Below are 23,058 nucleotides of genomic sequence, written 5' to 3'. Positions count from 1 at the left end.
TGCAATTTACTGTTGTGTTAAGGGGAGACTTTTATATTCTTATGAAGGAAATTGTTTCAGAATATTTAGGAACTCATGTATATTTCCATATTTAAGACAACTATTATTCAGTCTGTTTCAGGGGACAGAAATATATCTTATTAGTTTTCAGTGTTATAATTAACTAAAGTGAACATTATCTTTGAAATGTTGAGGTCACAATCTATCTCTGTCCATTAATAATACTTTATCGGTTCTAAGTGCCATTCATATTCCAAAAATTGGCATGATTTTTGGAAGAAAAATGAAAACAAATGGTAATTAAAAAATAATTTTCAAGGGCTGGAGAGATGGCTTAGCGGTTAAGTGCTTGCCTGTAAAGCCTAAGGACCCCGGTTCAAAGCTCGATTCCCCAGGACCCACATTAGCCAGATGCACGAGGGGCCACGTGCCTCTGGAGTTCATTTGCAGTGGCTGGAGGCCTTGGTTCACCGGTCCTCTCTCTCTCACTCTCTCTCTTTCTCTGTCGCTCTCAAATAAATAAATAAAAATAAACAAAAAAAAATATCAAGACTTCTACTAGAAGAAGTATATTTATCTTTAAAAAGGTTTTTCATGATCTCAAATTGGAAACAAATCTAATAACAAATTAAGAAACACACTGCTATGGTGTTAGTGTTTGTTCTTGTCCTCATATTAATGTGCTGAATCTCAATCTCATGCACTATTGTTTGAGGATATTATCACATTCACAGTTGGATAAGGTCTGTTATGAAAGTGACTCTAGAGAAGTAGTGAGCTCTTTCCTCCTGGACAGTACACTGCATGAAGGAGTCACCTATGAGAAAATGTGCCCTCCTTATACATTGATTCTGCTGATGCCTTGATCTTGGTTTCTAAGCTGTACTGTTTGTAATAAATATGTGTGTGATATGTGTCGGGTGTATGCATGATCATGTGTGTATGTGTGTACATGTATGTTATGCATGTTATTGTACATGAACATATGTCTCTCTGTGTGTACGCATGCATAAGTAGGTCAGAGGTTAATGGTAACGTCTTCCTCAGTCTTTGGCCACCCTGTTTTTGATGTATTTCCCTAAATCTAGAACTCACCAATGCTGGCAGATTAGCTTGTGAGCAAGGCACAGGGTCTTTCTGTCTCTGTGTAGTCAATGCTGAGATCACAAGCACATGCCTGAACCCCAGGTTTTATATGGGAGCAAGGGTGCCAAACCCAGGTCCTCATGCTTCTGCAGCCAGCATGTTACTTACTGAGCCATCTCCCAACACCGTGACTAATGCATTTATGACACTCAGAAATCAACTAGTTTTTATTATTTTATTATAACCATAAAAGTTTACTAAGCATCCCAAACAAACTTACACAGCATCTGTTCATTATAGAAGCCTCTACATTTCAACAATTATACAAAGACTGCCTAAACAAAAAAATACAACACATCATATCCAACAGGCTTAAAGATAGAGCTAAGAGAAAAGGAACCTATTACTCAGACAAAAGTGATTTCATTCCATTAAGCTGACACAGTGCTTCTAATGGAACAAGGAAGGGATGAATGGATTTGAAAAGACTGCTGATACAAAGCTATCATCCAATGTATGATGGAATGTCACAAAGAAAAGTACAAACTCAATATCAAAGTCAGACAAACTCAAACCTAATATCACAGTTAAACTTTCTACTTCATATTACAAAGAATAAGAAAAACATTATAAATCAGAACACATTAAGCATTTTTTACTAGGAATGGATTGAAAGCCCTTAGAAAGGTTAATTAGCTACTTCATCTTTCCGTATTTCAGTGACAACAGTTCCTCAAACCAAAATAATGTATTCAGATCCAAGTCCACAACTGCTGGGTAAACTAATGACAATCAACAAGAGTATCCATAGCCCAATGATAATGAAAGCTCACAGTAATAAATTTAGATAAATACAGACCCTGACAAATATCCATGCTCTTCTTAATTGAAATTAAAAAAAAATAACAATAAAAACTGTGGTTAATTCTTTCTTTCATACTTGTCCTGAGAAGGTGGAACACAATTTTCATGAACATGGCTCACAATATCCTGGGAAGAAAGCAGTTTTCATTCCCTCCTTAATGAAAGCTTCAATACACAAATACATGGGCACCTGGTTCTTTTGTTTCTATAGCATGCTAGCTTCATATCTATCTTTACTCTATTAAAGATCTCTTATGGGGGATGGAGATATGACTCAGAGGTTAAGGTGATTGGCTGTAAAGCCTAATGACTGGAGTTAGATTTCCCAGTACACATGTGAAGCCAGATGCACAAAGTGGTACCTGCATTTGGAGTTCATTTGCAGTGGCCAGAGGCCCTGGTGCACCCATTCTTTCTGCATCCCCTCTCTGTCTGTCTCTCTTTGCTAGCAAACAAATAAAGAAAAAGATTTTCTGGGTGTGGTGGCACATGCCTTTAATTCCAGCACTTGGGAGACAGAGGTAGGAGGATTGCCGTGAGTTAAAGGCCACCCTGAGACTCCATAGTGAATTCCAGGTCAGCCTGAGCTAGAGTGAGACCCTACCTCAAAAAACCAAAAAAAAGAAAAAGAAAAATTTTAAAACTCTTATGGGGCTGGCCAGTTGACTCAGCAATTAAAGGCATTGCTTAGAAATCCTGTGTGCCTGCGTTCAATTCCTCAGCACCCACATAAAGCCAGATGCACAATCTGGTACATGTAACTGGAATTCTTTGCAGTGGTAAGAAGCCCACCAAGAGGTAAGAGGCCACAGCACCCATTCATTCTCTTTCTCTGTTTCTCTCTCCTTGTATCTCTCTCTATTTGTAAATAAATAAAAATATTATGTTAAAAAGATATCTTTCCCTCTGGCTTCTGGTTTATTCTTTGGGAAGTTGCCCTGGGAGAGACAAGGGGGATCATCAACATTAGGCCACCTAACCAAGAAATATGACGACTCTTAAGTTCTTCCATAACAGTACATTGTCTGTGTTATGGCTATCACAAAATACCCAAACAGAAGCAGCTGATGGAAAGAAGCAGTTTATTTTTCCATCATGGCAGAATAAACACGGCAGGAAGTCACTGTCATAGCATCAGAGACTGACAGCAAGCAGGGCAAACAACCCTCCCAGCCTGTCCTGAGTGACACACTTCCTACGGCAAGTCATAACTTCCTGAAAGTTCCCCATCCTTCTTGAACAGCAGCTTTCAGAGCAAGATGTGAATTTCAAAAAATTATTTTTTTATTTGCCTTCTCCATACTCTGACAATATAATTTTCACAAATTTGTTGGGAACTTGAGTTGTTGAAAAATGATAAAATTGTTGTTGGCTAATACCTTTCAACAGGTTTTCTTTTCCACCTAAATCTGCCATGTTATATTAAACATGATTAAAACTTTAGTAACTCAAAACTAAATCATTACAACTAATGAGAACATGGATTCAGAATATGGAGTTTCTGTAGGTTGTATATGTGCAATAAATTGATAATTTATAACTGTGAGGAAAATAATTTATTCCTTTTATTTTATACTATCTGGTACTCTCTAGTAAAATGATATTACCTGGTGGAGTATTAGGATACTTTACAATATCTTTGATATCATCAAATGCTAAGTTTGAGCAACACTGACTTATAAATCCATTTACATAAATTGAACAAGTAATAAAAAGTAACTCCATCAGATATCCAGTTGTCAATATTTTATCATTTTGAACAAAATAATAATTATTTTTTTTAAATACATTTTATTTATTTATTTGAGAGAGAGAAAGAGGCAGAGAGATGCCTCCAGCCACTACACACGAACTCTAGAAGCACGCTTCCCTTTGTGCATCTGGCTGGCTTACGTGGGTCCTAGAGATTTGAACCGGGATCCTTTGGCTTTGCAGGCAGACGCCTTAACTGATAAGCCATCTCTCCAGGCCAACATAATAATTATTGAAACAAAATTCCTTGATTAACACTGTAGTTAAATCTCATTTATAAAGATGGTGACTGCCTAGCTGCTCTGCAAATCTGGGGGAAAGAAAGACAAGATATTAAGGGTATACTGGGGCTTTTAGTGGAGTGCAATCTCCAATAGATGGTCAGTGAGAGGGCACAGAGTGGTGGAAGCAGGGAATCATGGATCCCCTTGCAGGTGGGTAGCCCACCCCTCCCCCAAAATAGCCTCCATGTCTGCTGTGCTGCTGCCGTCTATGCCAATTGATCCCTGCTTGCGAAGCTCAGACTGCTCTATACACTCACCCATATTCTGCTCGACCACCGCACATTCAGTGACTTCTGGCAATAAAAGGGTATCCCTGATTCCCTCAGGAGCAGGTAGCCCACCCCTAACCCACCCCTCCTCTGTGTCCACAGCGCAGCTGCAGGCAGATTGATCCCTGTGCATTGAAGTGTAGACTGCTCCACCCACTCACTTGCATACTGCTCCTGCTGCTGCATGCTCAGTGAGCCCAGTCCCACAGCAGCTGCCACACAAGCTCAGACTGTGTCTCTCACTTGCACCAGCTCAGGTGCTATCCCCTACCTGTCTGCCACAACAGCCATCCACCATTGTCCTGTGGCAGGGGAGCCTAAACTGCTTCTGGGTCCCAGTGTTCCCAGCCAGAGTTTGGGCTGCTTCAGTGCTTGGTACCTCAGTGTCCCTTCTAGCTTGAATGCAGGCAGCTTTGGCACCCCAGCCAGGCAGTAGATAGGCGGGTTTGGCAAGTGAGAGCCAAAGCCCATGCTGTTTGGCAACTGCACCAGCCTGCCTCAGATTCCCATTGTGCTTGAGCCAAGGCTGATCAACCCACCTACAAGCCCATAAACTGTCATGGGCAGGCCACAGTGCAAAAGAAATAACATGAAAAATCAAATGCAAGAAAATCCAGATAGATCACCCAGTCCTACAATGAATACACCTAACCAAAGTATAGAAGAGTCATTAGGATCACAACATCAGATTGAATTGAAACTATGAGCAATGCAATCCTGACCAGCCTACTGGTAGAACTTGCAGGAAAGCAACAAAGGACCAATAATCATGTGGATGCTACCATCACTAAACTAGAACTGATAAATAAGAAATTGGAAGGAGTTCAAAGAGAGTTCAGAGTTTGAGGGAGAATGAAAAAAAGAAGACCTTAAAAATCAGCTGGCCATGCTAAATGAAGACATAAAGAAATGCAAGGATGAATTACAAGAATCATCAAGAAAATCAGAAAATGATGTGAAGAGGGAACATGACAGAAGGATGGAAATTATACATAGAAAAGTAGTAGAAAATGCAAACTTAATTGAACAAGTCCAAAACTCTCTAGAATCCCTCAAGATTACAATAAGCCAAGTGGAGGATAGAAACTCTGATCTGGAAGACAAGATAGAAGAAACAGTTTGAGAGTTCAAAAACTTCAGTAAGTTGAAAAGTTCCTGTGAACAGAACATGAGGGAATTGTGGGATACACTTAAATGTCCTAATATCAGGATCACTGGAATACCAGAAGGAGAAGAAATTCAGACCAAAGGCATGGAGAACTTATTAAAAAAAAAAAAAAAAAGAAGAAAACTTCGCCAGTCCCTTAAAAGAAAGGCTCATTAACATACAAGAAGTGAACAGAACTCCAAACAGACTGGACCAAAGGAGAAACTGTCCAAGACATATTGTCATTAAGACTCTAAACAATGACACCAAAGAGAAAATCCTAAAAGCATCTAGGGAAAAACAGGACACTACTTTCAAAGGGAATCTATCAGAATAACTGCAGACTTCTCAATGGAAACCATGAAAGCTAGAAAGGCCAGGATTGAAACACTGCAAAGTCTAAGAAGCTATGGTTTACAACCAAAACTACTCTACCCAAAAAGTATCCCTCTTAACAGATGGTGAAAGAAAAACTTCCAATGACAAAACTCAGCTTAACAACTATATGAACACAAAACCAAACCTACAGAGAGTATTTCAGGAAATTCTCCACAGAGAAGAAACAAATAATCAAACTCAAATGCCTACAAGAAGCAGATCACAATAACAAAACTCAGAGTAGGCACAAAAAACTTCAAAGTCCATGAAAACACCAACACACATCTACCATCACAATATGCCATGTACCGGGCTGGAGAGATGGCTTAGCGGTTAAGCGCTTGCCTGTGAAGCCTAAGGACCCCGGTTCGAGGTCCCACGTTAGCCAGATGCACGAGGGGGCGCATGCGTCTGGAGTTCGTTTGCAGAGGCTGGAAGCCCTGGCGCGCCCATTCTCTCTCTCTCCCTCTATCTGTCTTTCTCTCTGTGTCTGTCGCTCTCAAATAAATAAATAAATAATTAAAAAAAAAAACAATATGCCATGTACCAAATCAAATCTCACAGGCATTACCCTAAATATTAATGGCCTTAACACACCCACCAAGAGACACAAGCTAACAGGATGGATGAAAAAATTAGACCCCTTACTCTGTTGCCTTCAAGAAATCCACCTCAACACTAAAGACAGACACATCCTCAGGGTGAAAGGGTAGACAACAGTTCTCCAAGCAAATGGGAATAAGAAACAAGCAGGCGTAGATATATTAATATTGGATAAGATAGACTTCAAAGCAAAAATAATCAAAAAACACAAAGAATGCCACTTTCTAATTGTCAAGGGAACAATACATCAAGAGGATATTACAATCATAAATTTGTATGAACTAAACAAATGGGCACCACAGTTCATTAAACAAAATCTACTTGACAATAAAACAGAAATAACCGCCAACACCATCATAGCTGGGGACTACAATACAGCATTAACAGTAATAGACAGATCATCCAAACAGAAACTCAACAGGGAAGAGAGCTCAACAAAACCATAGATCACTTAGACCTAACGGACATCTACAGAACTTTCCATCCCAAATCCAGAGATTACACATTCTTCTCAGCAGCCCATGGAACATTCTCTAAAATAGACCATATACTGGGTCACAAAGACTGCCTCCATATATTTAGGAAGATTGACATAATTCACTGCATGGTATCAGATCACAATGCTTTATTGCTATAAATCAACAACAAAAATCCACCAAGAATCCCAACGGCACCTGGAAACTGAACAGCACACATTTTAACAATAAATGGATAATGGATGAAATAAAAAATGAAATTGCAAAATTCCTGGAATTGAATGACAATGACAACACATCATACCAAAACTTATGGGACACAATGAAGGCTGTCCTCAGGGGAAAATTCATACCACTCAATGCCTTCATAAAAAAGACAGAAAAATCCCAAATCAATAACCTAACCATCCACCTAAAGGCACAAGAAAAATCCAACCAAAAGAGCTCCAGAAGGAAAGAAATAATTAAAATCAGAGCAGAAATTAATAAATTTGAAACCAAGGAAACAATTAAGACAATTGACAAAAAAGAGCTGGATCTTTGAAAAATAAACAAGATTGACAATCCTCTGGACAATTTGATCAAGCAAAAAAAGGGAAAAGCTCCAAATTAACAAAATTCAAAATGAAAAATAGAGATCACACCAGACATAAGTGTAATTGGAAGAATCATCAGGACTTATTTCAAAAACCTCTACTCGACAAAACTGGATAATGTGGAGGAGATGGATAAATTCCTGGATGCATACCAACTATCAAAGCTAAACTCAGAGCAGATTAATCACCTCAATGAACCCATCACACTCATGGAGATTGAAAAAGTAATAAAAAACCTCCCCAAAAGTAAGAGTCCAGTACCAGATGGCATCTCAGCTGAATTCTATCAAACCTTCATGGAAGAACTCAAGCCAATCTTCCTAAAACTGTGCCACACAACCGAAGAAGAGGGTAAGCTACCCAACTCCATTTATGAAGCTAGTATCACCCAGAGATAACACAAGAAAAGAAAACAACTGGCCTATTTCCCTAATGAACTTAGATGCAAAGATCCTGAACAAAATCCTCGCAAACAGAATCCAACAACACATCAAAAGCATCATCCACCTTGACCAAGTGGGATTCATCCCAGGAACACAGGGGTTGTTCAACATACGGAAATCTGTCAATGTAATACACCACATAAACAAGGTTAAAGATAAAAACCACATGTTCATTTCAATAGATGAAGAGAAGGCCTTTGACAAGATATAATATCACTTCATGATCAAAACACTGGAGAGAATTTGCATAGTTGGTGCATATCTTAACATAATAAAGGCAATATACAAAGCTCTGAAGGCCCAAATAATATTTAATGGAGAGAGACTGAAGGGTTTCCCATTAAGATCAGGAACAAGACAGGGTTGTCCTCTCTCACCTCTGCTTTTCAACATAACACTGGAAGTCCTAGCTCAAGCAATAATACAGGAGAAGGAAATAAAAGGGATACAATTTGGAAAGGAAGAAGTTAAGTTAGCTCTATTCACTGATGAAATGATTGTTAGCTCTATTTGCTGATGACATGATTATATATGTAAGAGACCCGAGAGACTCCATCCCAAAATTCCTGAAGGTGATTAACTACTACAGTAAAGAAGCAGGATACAAAATCAATGCACAAAAATCAGTAGCCTTTGTATATGCAAATGAAAACCATACAGAGAAAGAAATAAGGGACATTGTCCCATTTTCAATAGCAACAACATAATAAAGTACCTTGTAATAACGTTAACCAAGGAAGTGAAAGATCTATAAAATAAAAACATAAAGAAAATACTCAAAAAAGAAATTGAGGAGGACTTGAGAAAATGGAAAGACCTCCAATACTCCTGGGTAGGCAGAAGTAACATTGTGAAGATGACAATCCTACCAAAGGCAATATACAGATTTAATGCAATTCCAATAAAAATCCCTAGTGTTCTTCATAGAGATAGAAAAAATGATCTCAAATTTCATATGGAAAGGCAGAAGGCCTTGCACATCCAAATGTATCCTCAGCAAAAGAAATACCTCTGGAGGCATAGCCATACCTGATCTGAAGCTATATTACAAAGCATAGTAATAAAAACAGCATGGTACATGCATAAAACAGGAGTATAGGCCAATGGAATAGACTTGAGGACCCAGACGTTGGGCCAAACAACTATAGCTACTTGATATTCGACAAAGGCCCAAACAATATAGGCTGGAAAAAAGAGAGCATCTTCAACAAATGGTGCTAGACAAACTGGATAACCATATGCAGGAAATGGAAACTTGATCCACACATTACACCATGCACTACACCCAAATCCAAATGGATCAAAGACCTCAACATAAGACCAGAAACTCGACTACTCTGGAAGAAAATTTAGTAAGTACTTTCCATGTTATATGAATGGAAAAAGTCTTCCTGAACAAAACCCCAGTAGCTCATGATCTCAAACAGTCACTCCACCAATGCGATCACATCAGGCTGAAGAGTTTCTTTACAGACAAGCATACAATAAGCAAAGCCAATAGATTACCCACAGAATGGGAGAAAATATTTGTGGGTTATCAAACTGACAGAGGCCTAATCTCTAGAATTTATGAAGAACTCAAAAATCTAAACAATAAAAACTCAAACATCCCACTCACAAAATGGGGCAAAGAGCTTAACAGGCAGTTCACAGAGGAAAAAATACAAATGGCAAACACAAACTTAAGAAAATATTCATCATCACTAATCATCAGAGAAATGCCAATTAAAACAACTATGAGATTCCTCTTTACCCCAATAAGGATAGGAAACATCAAAAAATCAAACAAAATTAAATGCTGGTGAGGATGTGGAGAAGTAGGAACTCTCATCCACTGTTGGTGGGAATGTACGATGTTACAACCAGTTTGGAAAGCAATACAGAGACTCCAGAAAAAGCTGACTATAGAGAAACCAACAGACCCAGTTATTCCCTTACTGGGCATCTACCCTAAAACCTTCATACCACAGGCCAGACAAATTTGCTTAACCATGTTTTTAGGGGCTCAATTCATAATATCTAAGAGCTGGAATCAACCCAGATGTCCATCACTAGAAGAAAGGGTAACTAAGATGAGTTATATCTACACAATGGAATTCTATACAACAGTAAGAAAAAAATGACACAAAGAAATTTGAGGAAAAATGGGTGAACATGGAACAGATCTTTCTCAGTGAACTTACCCAATCACAGAAAAAAAATCACCACATTGTCTCACTCATCTACAGTAACTAACCTTAATCTACCCAAGATACCTTACATACCCAGCAAGCATGTCATGGACTAGTCACTAGGATAGACGGGGAGAGAGGAGAGGGCATTGAATGGGTGGGAAATACAAATCTAGACCCAAACAGCAATGGTACCCTAAAATTCTACTTTGTAAAAGGCAGACCAAATGGCTGAACCTTCACCAGGCCCTTACAGGAAACACCTGAACCGCAAGACACTGGAGAGGGTTGGATCAAGTCTAACCTAAATCCTCTACATCTTCCCTGCCTACCTCTCCCTATCCGCTCTAACTCCTGTATATTAGTTACCTTTTTTCCTCATTTTCTTAGGGGGCACTGACCTGTAACTCCCAGTACCGGCATGGGGCTATTACCCACAATGAGCTTTTGATCAGAGAAACCTACAAGGTTTTCTAAAAGAATGACATATTTATGTCAGAGTACTTGATACCCCACCAAAGGTTAGTGGTAATACCCTATTGATGAAGACACCATATGCAGCTGACATGTAAAATGGAATAGCATGGCTGGAAGCCAGGAGAGAGTCAGGCCCCAGATAGTCAGTGCATCTAGTGCCAGAAGGTGCTATGTGGGTGACTGGGGTAAACAATCAATATCTGTCCAAGCAACTCATGGTCTAACCTACTTAGCAGCAAATAACCTGTTGTGATGCCCACACAAGAGCAATAGTGGCACACAGCCATGTTGGGGAACCAACTGCTCTTGATTCGGCTAACTGATCCCCTCAGTGGTACAAGACCCATAGCTGGAGCTTTGAAACAAATCAGAACCATATCCAAACATAAGACCACTCTCCAATATCAACTACCATCTATCATGGGCTACAAGAGGGCCTACACCTATTAAACTCTTTAAAAATGTAAGGGTTATCTCATTTGTCCTAGTTCTAACTTACTGTCCGTTGGAGAATCTGCTTCTCTTTTTCAGACAAATGTAGATCCTAAGGAGAGAGCCACCCCATCGTACCTCAAAAGTGTCCCTGCTGAAACTAAGGAAAATTGGTGAAACAAGCAAGGGTGCTGTTTTCCTGATGAACTGGATACCAGCACAAGGGGGAAGGGGACCAACACAGAGAAAAATCAACTCCTACCAAATCAGAGAGCCAGAGCCCCAGAGTCCCCCAACACCTCATCACTGAAGCAGACCAAAAATAAACCCAACATGGCTAAGGGAAATTTTGCAGAAGAGGGGACAGGAAGAATGTCAGAGCCACATGTTGGATCAAGATATATAGGACATTTATTTTACCAATAACTGTGGGCTAACTCCACAAAGCACAACCCATATACCTCAACAAGGAGGAGCCAAGCGGAGGGGGTATGTCACGGATGAGCCTAATAATGGTACCAAACTGCCTGTACTTACAGAAAAAAAAATAAAAATCTATGTGATTGTTCTAGGATCTCCCAGGTATCTTGAAAAAGTATGATAGCACTATATATATATATATATATATATATTTAAATCTCAGAAAAATAATATATTAAAATTCATCAAAATATGATGAATATTTAGAATTCTTGATTAAGAGAAATGTATTAATTTTTATTAAAGGTGTATGAATGCCAAAGAATCCATACAATTATATCACAAAATCTACACATTCTTTCTTCTAACATATATTGTTGCTCAGTTCTTCAGAGACTTCACCAAACATCCTTTAATGTTTGGATTTCTGAAAGTAAATGCATATAATAATATGAATTTAAGATGTAGGAGGTTTTCTTAACCACATTCCATATTTCTTCACAGAATCACCTCTAATGTTCATAGTTCTACATATTGCACATACAACATAATCTAATCATTTTTTACCAAGCATTTCAAAATTATTTTATTCCATACACATAATCTGATATTACAACAACATCTAAATTTTAAGTATATGTTTCATCCATACTCACTTCCTGTTTGAAAACTTTTCACTTTTCTAGAAATGCAATTACACATTATTATAAACTTTGTAGATTAACTTAATAGAGATATATTTCCCCAGAATTCAGAAATATAAGTGTAAACTAAGGTTCCAAGAGGGACACATTAATTTCCTTCACCTTTCTATGTTATAATGTCTCTCTGCTATTGTCAGTACTTAGCACTCTTATAATGTGAACAGCTCACTTTAATCTCTACTTTGGATAACAGATTTTTCTCTCTAGTGTTTGCCCATGTGGCTTCATCTTTTATAAGAATAAGTCACTGCCCTTGTGGTTCATCTCAATCTAATAGAACTTCCTTTTAACTAACTCCATTTTTCAAAACCCCTGTTTTCAAATAAGTATACACTGTATAGTTTTAAGTGGACATAAAATTTTTAGATCAACAGTTTATCTCACTAAAATATTATTATGAAGCAACACTTTTTTATATAATCAAAGTGACAAGAAAAGGTTTATAAGTGATCATAGCCATAATATTAAAAGACCTTAACTCTCAATAGTGGGAACTTTATTATCTTAAAAGAAAAATAAAGACATTAATAAAACCAACATTAAATACTAAGATGATTTTTTCTGATGATATTATAGTCTTCTCTTGATCCTTATTAAAGGTATGGTGGACAACACATTTCTGTAAAATAATCCTGTTTCACATGCTCATGGTTAAAACAGCTGATCTGTCAGTTTAAATATTTAATGGATGTCTTATTGCCAAAAATAAAGAGTTGGGAGATTTGGCTTACATGAAAATTAGAAGCCTGTCACAAGTGTAATATTCCTTTTCTCTTGCTGAATATGATATCTTAGTATTTGAATAGGTTTTAATGGGTTTATATGGCATCAAGGAGTTGTACTCCTTTTGGGATACCTGGTGGTCTTTTTTAAGATGGGAGTAAAGAGTACCAGTGGTTTCATGTCACTGCCCTTTAATTCAATCTAATCCTTTGCCAGGCCATTGTAAAATAACTAAGCCCAAAATCCTTTATATATATATATATATTTTGAAACAGAGAAGAGAGATTTCATTTAGGTCTTCTTCCATGCAGCTTCTTGTTTTTGTCTTTGGGTCATACCAGAAAAATTGTTTGTAGTATATATATTTAAAGAATAAATTAATGAAGAAATTTCCAAGGACCAATCTAGCTATACATAACAGGCATCCTTGAAAATAAAATTTCTTAAAAAGAAAATTTTCTAGAATGAAAGAAAAGAATAATGTACCATTTTCCTCTTGAATTCTCTTTAACCATAAGTTGGTTTCATGTTCAGAATGACAGATATGATTCTACAATCTTCAGTCTTCTCATTTCTTTCCCTAAACCACAACCTGCTTACCTATATCAGTCCTAATATCCCTCATTTTTATCTAACAGATTTATTTATACTACTTCCCAAATCTATGTACATTACTAGTTTTGAAAAAATATTTCTCTTAAATTTTCTCATGTATCTTGCTTAATAAAGTAAGTATGCATCACCTATCCTGGGTCTTCAAAATTCTCCTTTATTTTTATAAATAATGTATTTAAGTTTCCACAGTATAAGAAAAGAAACCTTTTTAAACCTCATAATAAACTTTGTAAAATTGTTTTTCAGATGAACTGTACCAATTCTTTACTTGTATCTTGAAACACATGAGTGTAATGATAACTCTTAGCCAACTTAAGAATAATGGATACATGTGATAATCTATACTGTTGTGCTTCAGGCTTATAATTCCTTTAATTACACCCACCCAGAGTGTTAGGAGGAATAGTTAGGAGTAAAAATAGGGCACTTACTGAGCAGTGAAAACATCACCATGACAACCAGGAGCCACAACTACGTGGATGCAGGGGGCCACCCTGCATGAGAGACCAGACTCCTATGATGACACAGCCTTGTAAAGGTCCTAAAACCAGGTAGCTGGAGTGGGCCCATGGCACTCAGGCATGAGCAACTACCATATAGGAAACTGGTTTTCAAAAAGAATATTCAGACTGGCTGAAAGACACTTTGCTTCTTGGGGCTAATACCTATGTGGGCACCAAACCTCTGCTTACTGACTTGCAGATTTCAGGAGTGCTGTTGACCACATTTATGACATTGTGAATTATCTAGGTAACTTAGTATTCTCATTTTGTGGAACTATGTCATTTAACCTCACCACTTATTTTTTTAAATGTTACATCTTGGAAACACTCGTCATCCTTATGGCAGTTAACTGAAGGATGACATTTGGCTTCTAACTCATATAAAGTGACCCTTGACTTCTCGACCAAGTCCATGACTCTATCTTCATAATAACTGAACCAAAATCTTACGTCTTTGATTCCACGAAGTACAAAGCTAACCAATACAATGACACACCAAGTATTATAGGGAGGCAGAAACCTCTACACAAAAGTTAACAGGGCTCCTACAGCATAACAAGAGATAGTTTACCAACATGGACAATAGTATAAAACAATACTTCCAAACCTATGACACACAGGTCAATCATAGGTCTCATGTGGTGCATGATTTACAGACTTAACACTCTGGCCTGGGTCTCTAAGTTCTGAGACATCGGGAACTGCACCTTCTTAGACACACTTGGAAAACTGGCATGCCTGGACACAACATGTATTTGGACTTGGAACATGATTCTCTGGTTGAAACAATTCTTTTATGCATGTGCTGACATTGTTATACTAAATGCTTGAGAATATTGTTTTGCTTTTGCAGACTGGGATTGCACAATGCCACTGACAAAACAACCAGCTGGTCTATAGAAACCCCATTGGAACATGTCTAATATAAAATATCTTTCAAAATACAGGTTTTGCCATGTATGTTTGCGAGATAGATTTTTTTTTAAACAATGTTGGAAACATTGCTTGGACTATGAGACTATATGTATATTACATCAATTAATAGGATACACCCCACCATCTCCTTGCTGGTTTTGTAAACAGAGCTGGTCAATAGTTATTAGCATCAAACATGAGCAAAATAATGCTTTCTTTACTACATTTTTGGTGCCATATCCTTCACCATGATTTGGCAATATATATTAGCCATCAGTGTGAGCAAGTGCCCATGGTAATGGTCAGCGTTTTGGTAGCCCTGTATGTCTCTAATAAGTGTTACATGTATCCTGCCATGTTCCAACAGATAATTAGACACGACCCTTATTCTGTTGCCATTGTGCTTACTTTCTACTATTCTACTATGTACTATTGAACCCATTGAAAAGAACCCACCATTTCCCATCAGATCTTTGGAGGACTATTGCTTGAGGGAACTGATACAACCTTTTGCTAAATGCTGCTTGTTTCAACTTTCTGCTTATTTGACTTAGAAATTGTACCAACAGTCCTTTATTGAATATAGACTGTTGAAACATTCTCATAATGTGATACATTGAATTGTTTTAAATTAGCATTATAATGTGATTGTTTGCTGGTTTTTGCAATTTTGCTATGGATTTGCAGTGTTATTTTTTAACTTTTTCAGGCTTATGATACCCCTTCACCCCCTAGGCTTGGGGTATCAGGGGGTTGGATGTTAAGAGCAATAGTTAGTAACAATGGGGTACTTGGACTTGTGGTTAAGATGGCGGTGTAGGAACTATGCCAAAGCAGCCTAGGGGGGGAACCCCCCCCCCACCAAATCCATCAAAATACATACTTTTACTAAAACGTGAGGTGTATAGGAAATTGAAATGGCAGAAAAGAGGTAAGAGAGATCCAGAGCCCACATAGGCTGGCAGAAGTGGCTCCAGCAGCAGGGGCCACAAGGATTGTGGGACTGCAGCTGCCAGGCTCGGCTTGAGCCACAGGAAAAGCCAGGTGAGGGTTTTTTTCACTCACACTGGAGCTCAAGAAATGTGAAAGGAGAATGGCAGTGAACAGCAGAAAAGAGATCACAAGGTAAAAGAACATGTGAACCAGCGAGAGAACTAGAGCCAGCAGCTGCAGCCTCCCCACCCCCACCACCAGTGCTCAGCTCTGACAAACAGAGCAACAATCCAGTGATTCAGCCAGAATACGTTAACCCACAGTGCACCAAAGAGGAACCCAGGCAAAAGCACAGCATAACTGAGACAAAAATCATCCCAAAATGTAACTGGAATTACACCAGGTCAGTACCCGCCTAATAAACCTGGTATATAGGCGTGACCCAGAAGTCCTAATTGCACCTTCCATATCAGGATAAATTATGTGTTAAATCTGATAGATGGTCAAATTTGCCATTCTTAAATAAGCTATGTTTTGGGCTTGATATTTGTTGCTTCTTGATTTATAGTTGCTTTGTTTCCTCTTTTGTTATACATTAGGGAAGGGTCTCACCTGGTCACAAGCTGACTTGGAACCCTCAACAGACCAGAAATCTTAACCTCCTTGTTGTCAGGATTAAGGTGTCATGCACCCTGAGGAAGAGAGGATCTGGTTATCATAATACCTACTCTTGGATAAATACTTTGTGCTGTTTTTCATTGAAAGTGTACAAAGTTTAGTTACATTTTAGAAACTATAGATATTTTGTTCTACTCACTGAGAGTCTTGAGAGCCACAGCTAGCACCTTAAGCTCCTACACTGAAGATATATAACATTAGATTGATTGATACATCTAATAATACCCAGCTAACTAGAAAATCCAACCATTAAATAATCCCAGATGCAAAAATGCATACATTATAAAACAAAAACACCAAAAATCAAGACAATATAAATCCACCAAAAAGTATTAATCTTTTTTTTTCAATCAAAATTACCTCCAGTGAGAATGAGTTAGAGGAAATGCCTGAAAAAGATTTCAAAAAAATGATTATAAATATGTTCAAAGAAGTCAAAGAAGAAATCAAAGGAATCAAAGAGGACACAGGATGCCAATTTAATGAAATAAAGAGGTCAATACTAGACTTAAATAAGGAAATAGAAATAATAAGGAATTAAAAAAAAAACAGAATTACTAGCAATAAAGAACACAGTTAATGAAATAAAAAACTCTGTAGGAATCTCAATGGTAGAATGGATGAAGGAGAGGAAAGAATATCTAAGTTATAAGACTAGGTGGTAAATTTAATACAGTCCACCAAAGAGAAAGACAAACTAATAGAAAAGTATGAGTGGGAATTTCAAGATATTCACTATGAAAAGATCAAACATAAGAATTCAGGGCATAGTAGGATAATAATTTCACTCCAAATGCATTGTAGGCATCTTCAACAAAATCATAAAGAAAACTTCCCCCAAATTGGGAAAAAGGTGCCAATGCAGATACAGGAATCCATTAGAACACCAGCCAGACAAAACCTGGGAAGAAACTCTCCTCGCCATATTATAATCAAACTACCAAACACACAAACAAAAGAAAAGAATATTGAAAGCTGTTAGAGAGAAAAATCAGGTTACCTACAAAGGCAAGCCTATCAGGATTACAGCAGATTACTAAACACCAAATTTAAAAGCCAGAAGGGTGTGGAGTGTTGTATTCTAAGTTCTGAAAAATAACAACTTTCAACCAAGGTTGTTTTACCCTGCAAAGCTATCCATTATAATAGATGGAGAACAAAGGACATTCCATGACAAAAGCAGAATAAAGGAATATTTGAAAACAAAACCAGCTCTACAGAAAATGCTTGAAAGAATCCTCCGTGCTGAAGAGAAAGAAAAGCAGATATATAAGGAACCTGGAAAAAAACAAACAATACTCAAAAAATCTAGGTAACACAAGAGAGCAAAGGTAAAACCAGAAGAACTACAAAAAAAAAAAAATGGCAAAAATAATACACACCTTTCAATAATATCTCTTAATGTCACTCTTATCAATTGAAAGTTCATCCCAGGAAAAAATAAACTGAGAGGTACCTGGACTACATGAGTTCATAAAAACTTGAAGCAAAGATGGCAACTGCCTGGCTGTGCTGCAGATCCCAGGGAAAGAAAGGCAAGACATTAAGGGTTTACTGGGTCTTTTAGGGGAGAGAAATCTCCAATATATTGCCAGTGGGAAGGCATAGAGGGGGAAGGAAACAGGGAATCACTGATTCCCTTGAGGATGGGTAGCCCACCCTTTCCCCCAAATAGCCATTGTATCCATGATGCTGCTGCACACTGATTGATCCCTGCATGTGGAAGCATAGATTTGTCTGCCCACTTGTCCACTTAATGTTCAGGCTGCTTCAGGTTCAGAGAGTCCAGGAAAAAACAGGGAATCACAGACTCCCTCATGGGTGGGTAACTCCCAAATAGCCACCATAACCATGGCACCCTGATTAATCCCTGCATGTGGAACCTTAGACTGCTCCACCCACACACTCACTTCCTGCTTCTGCCACCACATGTTCAGCAAGTCCAGGCCAACAGCAACTGCCACACAAGCACAGACTGGGTCTGTCACTTGTGCCAGCTCAGGTGCCATCCCCTACCGGTCTGCCAGGCCATGGTCCTGTGGTAGGGGAGCACAGACTGCTTCCAGATCCCAGTGTTTCCACATCAGACTTTGGGCTGCTCTAGTGCTTGGTGTGTCAGTGCCCCTCCTAGCTCAAACGCAGGCAGCATTGGCACAATACCACTTGAGAGATCAGGCAACTGTGGCACCCCAAGCAGGCAGTAGATCAGCCCACTTTTGCAGATGAAAGCCAAAGCCCAGGCTGCTTGGCAACAGCCTCAGAGTGCCTCAGATTCCCATTGTGTATGATCCCAGGGTGATCCCCCCACCTACATGCCCATACACTGTCATGGGCAGACCATAGCACAAAAGAAATAACATGAAAAATCAAATGCAAGAAAATGCAGTTAGATCACCCAGTGCTAAAATGAACATCTCTAATCAAAACATGGAAGAATCATTAGGATCAGAACACCAAAATGAATCTATGAGCAATGCAATCTTCACTAAACTACTGGTACAACTTTCTGAAAAGTAACAAAGGACTACTAATCATGTGGATACTGCCATCACTAAACGAGACCTAATACACAGTAAAATGGAAGGAGTTCAAAGACAGTTAAGAGATTTGAGGGACAGTGAAAAAAAAAGAAGACCTCAAAAATCAGCTGGCCATGCTAAGTGAAGACATAACGAAATTCAAAGATGAATTCCAAGAATAATCAAGAAAGTCAGAAAATGATGTAAAAAGGGAGCTTGACAGAGGGTTGGAAATTATACATAGAAAAGTAATAGAAAAGGCAAACTTAATTGAAGAAGTCCAAAATTCTCCAGAAGCTCTCAAGAATAGAGTCAGCCATGTGGAGAATAGAAACTCTGATCTGGAAGACAAGGTGGAAGAAACAGTTTGAGAGTTAAAAAATTTCAGTATGTTCAAAAGTTTCTCTGAACAGAACATGAGGGAATTGTGGGATACACTTAAACCTCCTAATATCAAGATCACTGGAATACCAGAAGGAGAAGAAATTCAGACCAAAGGTATGGAGGAATTATTTAACAAAATAATTGAAGAAAACATTCCCAGTCTCTTAAAAGAAAGGCCCATAAAGATACAAGAAAATAGACAGACCTCCCATGCTCCTGGATAGGCAGAATTAACATTGTGAAGATGACAATTCTACCAAAGGCAATATGTACATTTGATGCAATTCCAATTAAAATCCCTACAGTGTTCTTCAAAGAGATAAAAAGCCGGGCGTGGTGGCACACACCTTTAATCCCAGCACCTTGGGAGGCAGAGGTAGGAGGATCGCCGTGAGTTCGCGGCCACCCTGAGACTCCATAGTGAATTCCAGGTCAGCCTGGGCTAGAGTGAGACCCTACTTCATAAAAATTCATAAAAAATCAAAAAATAAAAAAAAAAGAGATTAAAAAAAATGATCTCAAATTTCATATGGAAAAGCAGAAGGCTTCACATATTCAAACATATCCTCAGCAAAAGGAATACCTGTGGAGGCATCACCATACCTGATCAAAAGCTGTATTACAAAGCCATAGTAATTAAAATGGCATGATACTGGCATTAAAAACAGGAGCATAGAGCAATGGAATAGACTTGAGGACCCAGACATTGGGTCAAGCAACTATACCTACTTGATATTCAACAAAGGCCCTAACAATATAGGCTGGAAAAAAGACAGCATCTTCAACAAATGGTACTGAACAAACTGGATAGCCATTTGTAGGAAACTGAAACTTGATCCACACATTTCACTGTGCACTACACTCAAGTCCAAATGGATCAAAGACCTCAACATAAGACCAGAAACTCGACTACTCTGGAAGAAAATTTAGTGAGTACTTTCCATGATATAGGAATGGAAAAAGTCTTCCTGAACAAAACCCCAGTAGCTCATGATCTTAAAAAGTCACTCAACCAAGGGGATTGCATAAAGCTGAAGAGTTCCTTTACAGACAAGCATACAATAAGCAAAGCCAATAGATGACCCACAGAATAGGAGAAAATATTTGCGGATTATCAAACTGACCGAGGCCTAATACCTATAATCTACAAAGAACTCAAAAATCTAAACAGTACATAGTCAAACACCCCATTCACAAAATGGTACAAAAGGTGAACAGGCAGTTTACAGAGGAAGAAATGCAAATGGTAAACACACACTTAAGAAAATGTTCATCATCCCTAATCATCAGGGAAGTGCAAATTAAAACAACTATGAGATTCCACCTTACCCCAATAAGGATAGCAAACATCAAAAAATCAAATGAAAATAAATGCTGGCATGGGTGTGAAGAATTAGCAACACTTATCCAGAGTTGGTGGGAATGTACGATGTTACAACCACTTTGGAAAGCAATATGGAGACTCCTGAAAAAGCTGACTATAGAGATACCAACAGACCCAGATATTCCCTTACTGGACACCTACCCTAAAACCTTCAAACCACAGGCCAGAGAGATTTGCTCAACCATGTTTGTGGCGGCTCAATTTGTAATAGCTGAGAGCTGGAATGAACCCAGAAGTCCATCACTAGTAGAATGGATGACTAAGATGTGGTATATCTACACAATGGAATTCTATACAGCAGTAGCAAAATATGACACAATGAATTTTGGGGAAATATGTTTGAACCTGGAACAGATCATTCTCAATGAACTTACCCAATCCAGAAAATAAAATCGTCACATAGTCTCACTCATCTACAGCACCTAACCTGAATCTACCCAAGATGCCTTACATACTCAGCAAGCATCTCATGGACTAGACAATAAGATGGGTGGGGAGGGAGGAGAGTGCAATGTAGGGGTGGGGAACACAAATCTAAACCCAAATGGCATTGGTACCATAAAATTCTACTTCTAAAAAGGCATAACAATTGGCGGAAACTTCAACAGGTCTGAGGGGGAACACCTGAACCATAAGACACTGGACAGGGTATGATGAAGACTAACCTTAATCAATCTTATACAGCATCTCTCTTTCTCTCTCTCTCTCTCTCTCTCTCTCTCTCTCTCTCTCTCTCTCTCTTTCCCTCTTTTCTTTCTAACTCTTGTATATAAGTTATCTTTTTCTTCCTTTTCTTAGTGGGCATTGACCTGTAACTCATAGTACCAGCATGTGGCTATCATGCACATTGAGCATTTTTTGTTGTTTTTATTTATTTATTTGAGAGTGCCAGAGAGAGAGAGAGAAAGAGGCAGATAGAGAGAGGGAGAGAGAATGGGTATGCCAGGGCTTCCAGCCAGTGCAAATGAACTCCACATACGTACACATCTATGTGCATCTGGCTAATGTGGGTCCTGTGTAGTCAAGCTTTGAACCAGGGTCCTTAGGATTCACAGGCAAGCGCTTAACCACTAAGCCATCTCTCAAGCCCCACAATGAGCTTTTGATCAGAGAGACCTACAAGGTTTCCTAAAAGAAAGACAGATTTCTGTCAGAGTATTTGATGTCCCACCAAAGGTTAGTGGCAAGACCCTACTGCTGAAAATACCTGAGGTGATTGACAAGTAAAATGGAATGGCATGACTGGAAGCTGGAAGATAGCCAGTCCTCAGACAGTCAGTGTATCTAGTGCCAGAAGGTGCTACATGGGCAACTGGGGGAAATGACCAATATCTGCCCAAGCAACTTATGGACTAACCTACTTAGCAGCAAATAACTTGTTGTGATGCCCACACAAGTGCAATAGTGGTGCCCAGCCATGGTGGGGAACCAACTGCTCTTGATTTGGCTAACTGATCCCCTATGTGTTACAGAACCCATAGCTGGAGCTGGGAAACAAGTCAGAAACCATATCCAAACATAGGCCCACTCCCCATTAACAAGCTACCACCAATTGTGGGCTACAAGAGGGCCTACACCTATTAAATTCTCTATTAAATAGTAAGGGTAATCTCATTTGTCCTGGTGCTAACTTACTCTCCATTGGAGAATCTGCTCCTCGTTTTCAGATAGATGTAGATCCTAAGGAGAGAGCCACCCCATCATACCTCAAAAGAGGCCCAGCTGAAACTAAGAAAAAATGGCGAAACTAGCAAGAGTGCTGTTTTCCTGATGAACCAGATACCAGCACAAGGGGGAAGGAGATCAACACAGAGAAAAATCAACTCCTACCAAATCAGAGAGCCAGAGCCCCAGAGGCTCTCAACCCCTCATCCCTGAAGCAGACCAAAAATGAACCCAACATGGCTCAGGGTAATTTTGTGGAAGAGGGGGCAGAAAGAATGTCAGAGCCACATGTTGGGTCATGATATGCAGAGACATTTATGCATGACCCAAATACCTCAACAAGGAGGGGCCAAGGGGAGGAGGTAGGTCACAGATGAGCCTAATAATAGTACCAAACTGACTGTATTTGCTGAATACAAAACTAATTAATAATAAATTTAAAAATTAAAAAAAATATTTATTCAATAATAAATAAATAAATGAGTTCATAGAAGGGATGGACCTAACTGACATAAACAGGATATTTCATCCAAATGTACCAGAATATACATTCTTTTCAGTAGCACATGTAACATCCTCTAAAATAGACCATAAATTAAGATAGAAATCAAATCTTAAATGCAGAAAAATTAAAATA

Source organism: Jaculus jaculus, chromosome 4, assembly GCF_020740685.1.
Source record: "Jaculus jaculus isolate mJacJac1 chromosome 4, mJacJac1.mat.Y.cur, whole genome shotgun sequence".
NCBI classification, from domain to species: Eukaryota; Metazoa; Chordata; class Mammalia; order Rodentia; family Dipodidae; genus Jaculus; species Jaculus jaculus.
The sequence above is the reverse complement of the archived record's forward strand: the minus strand, read 5'-3'. Positions refer to the sequence as shown.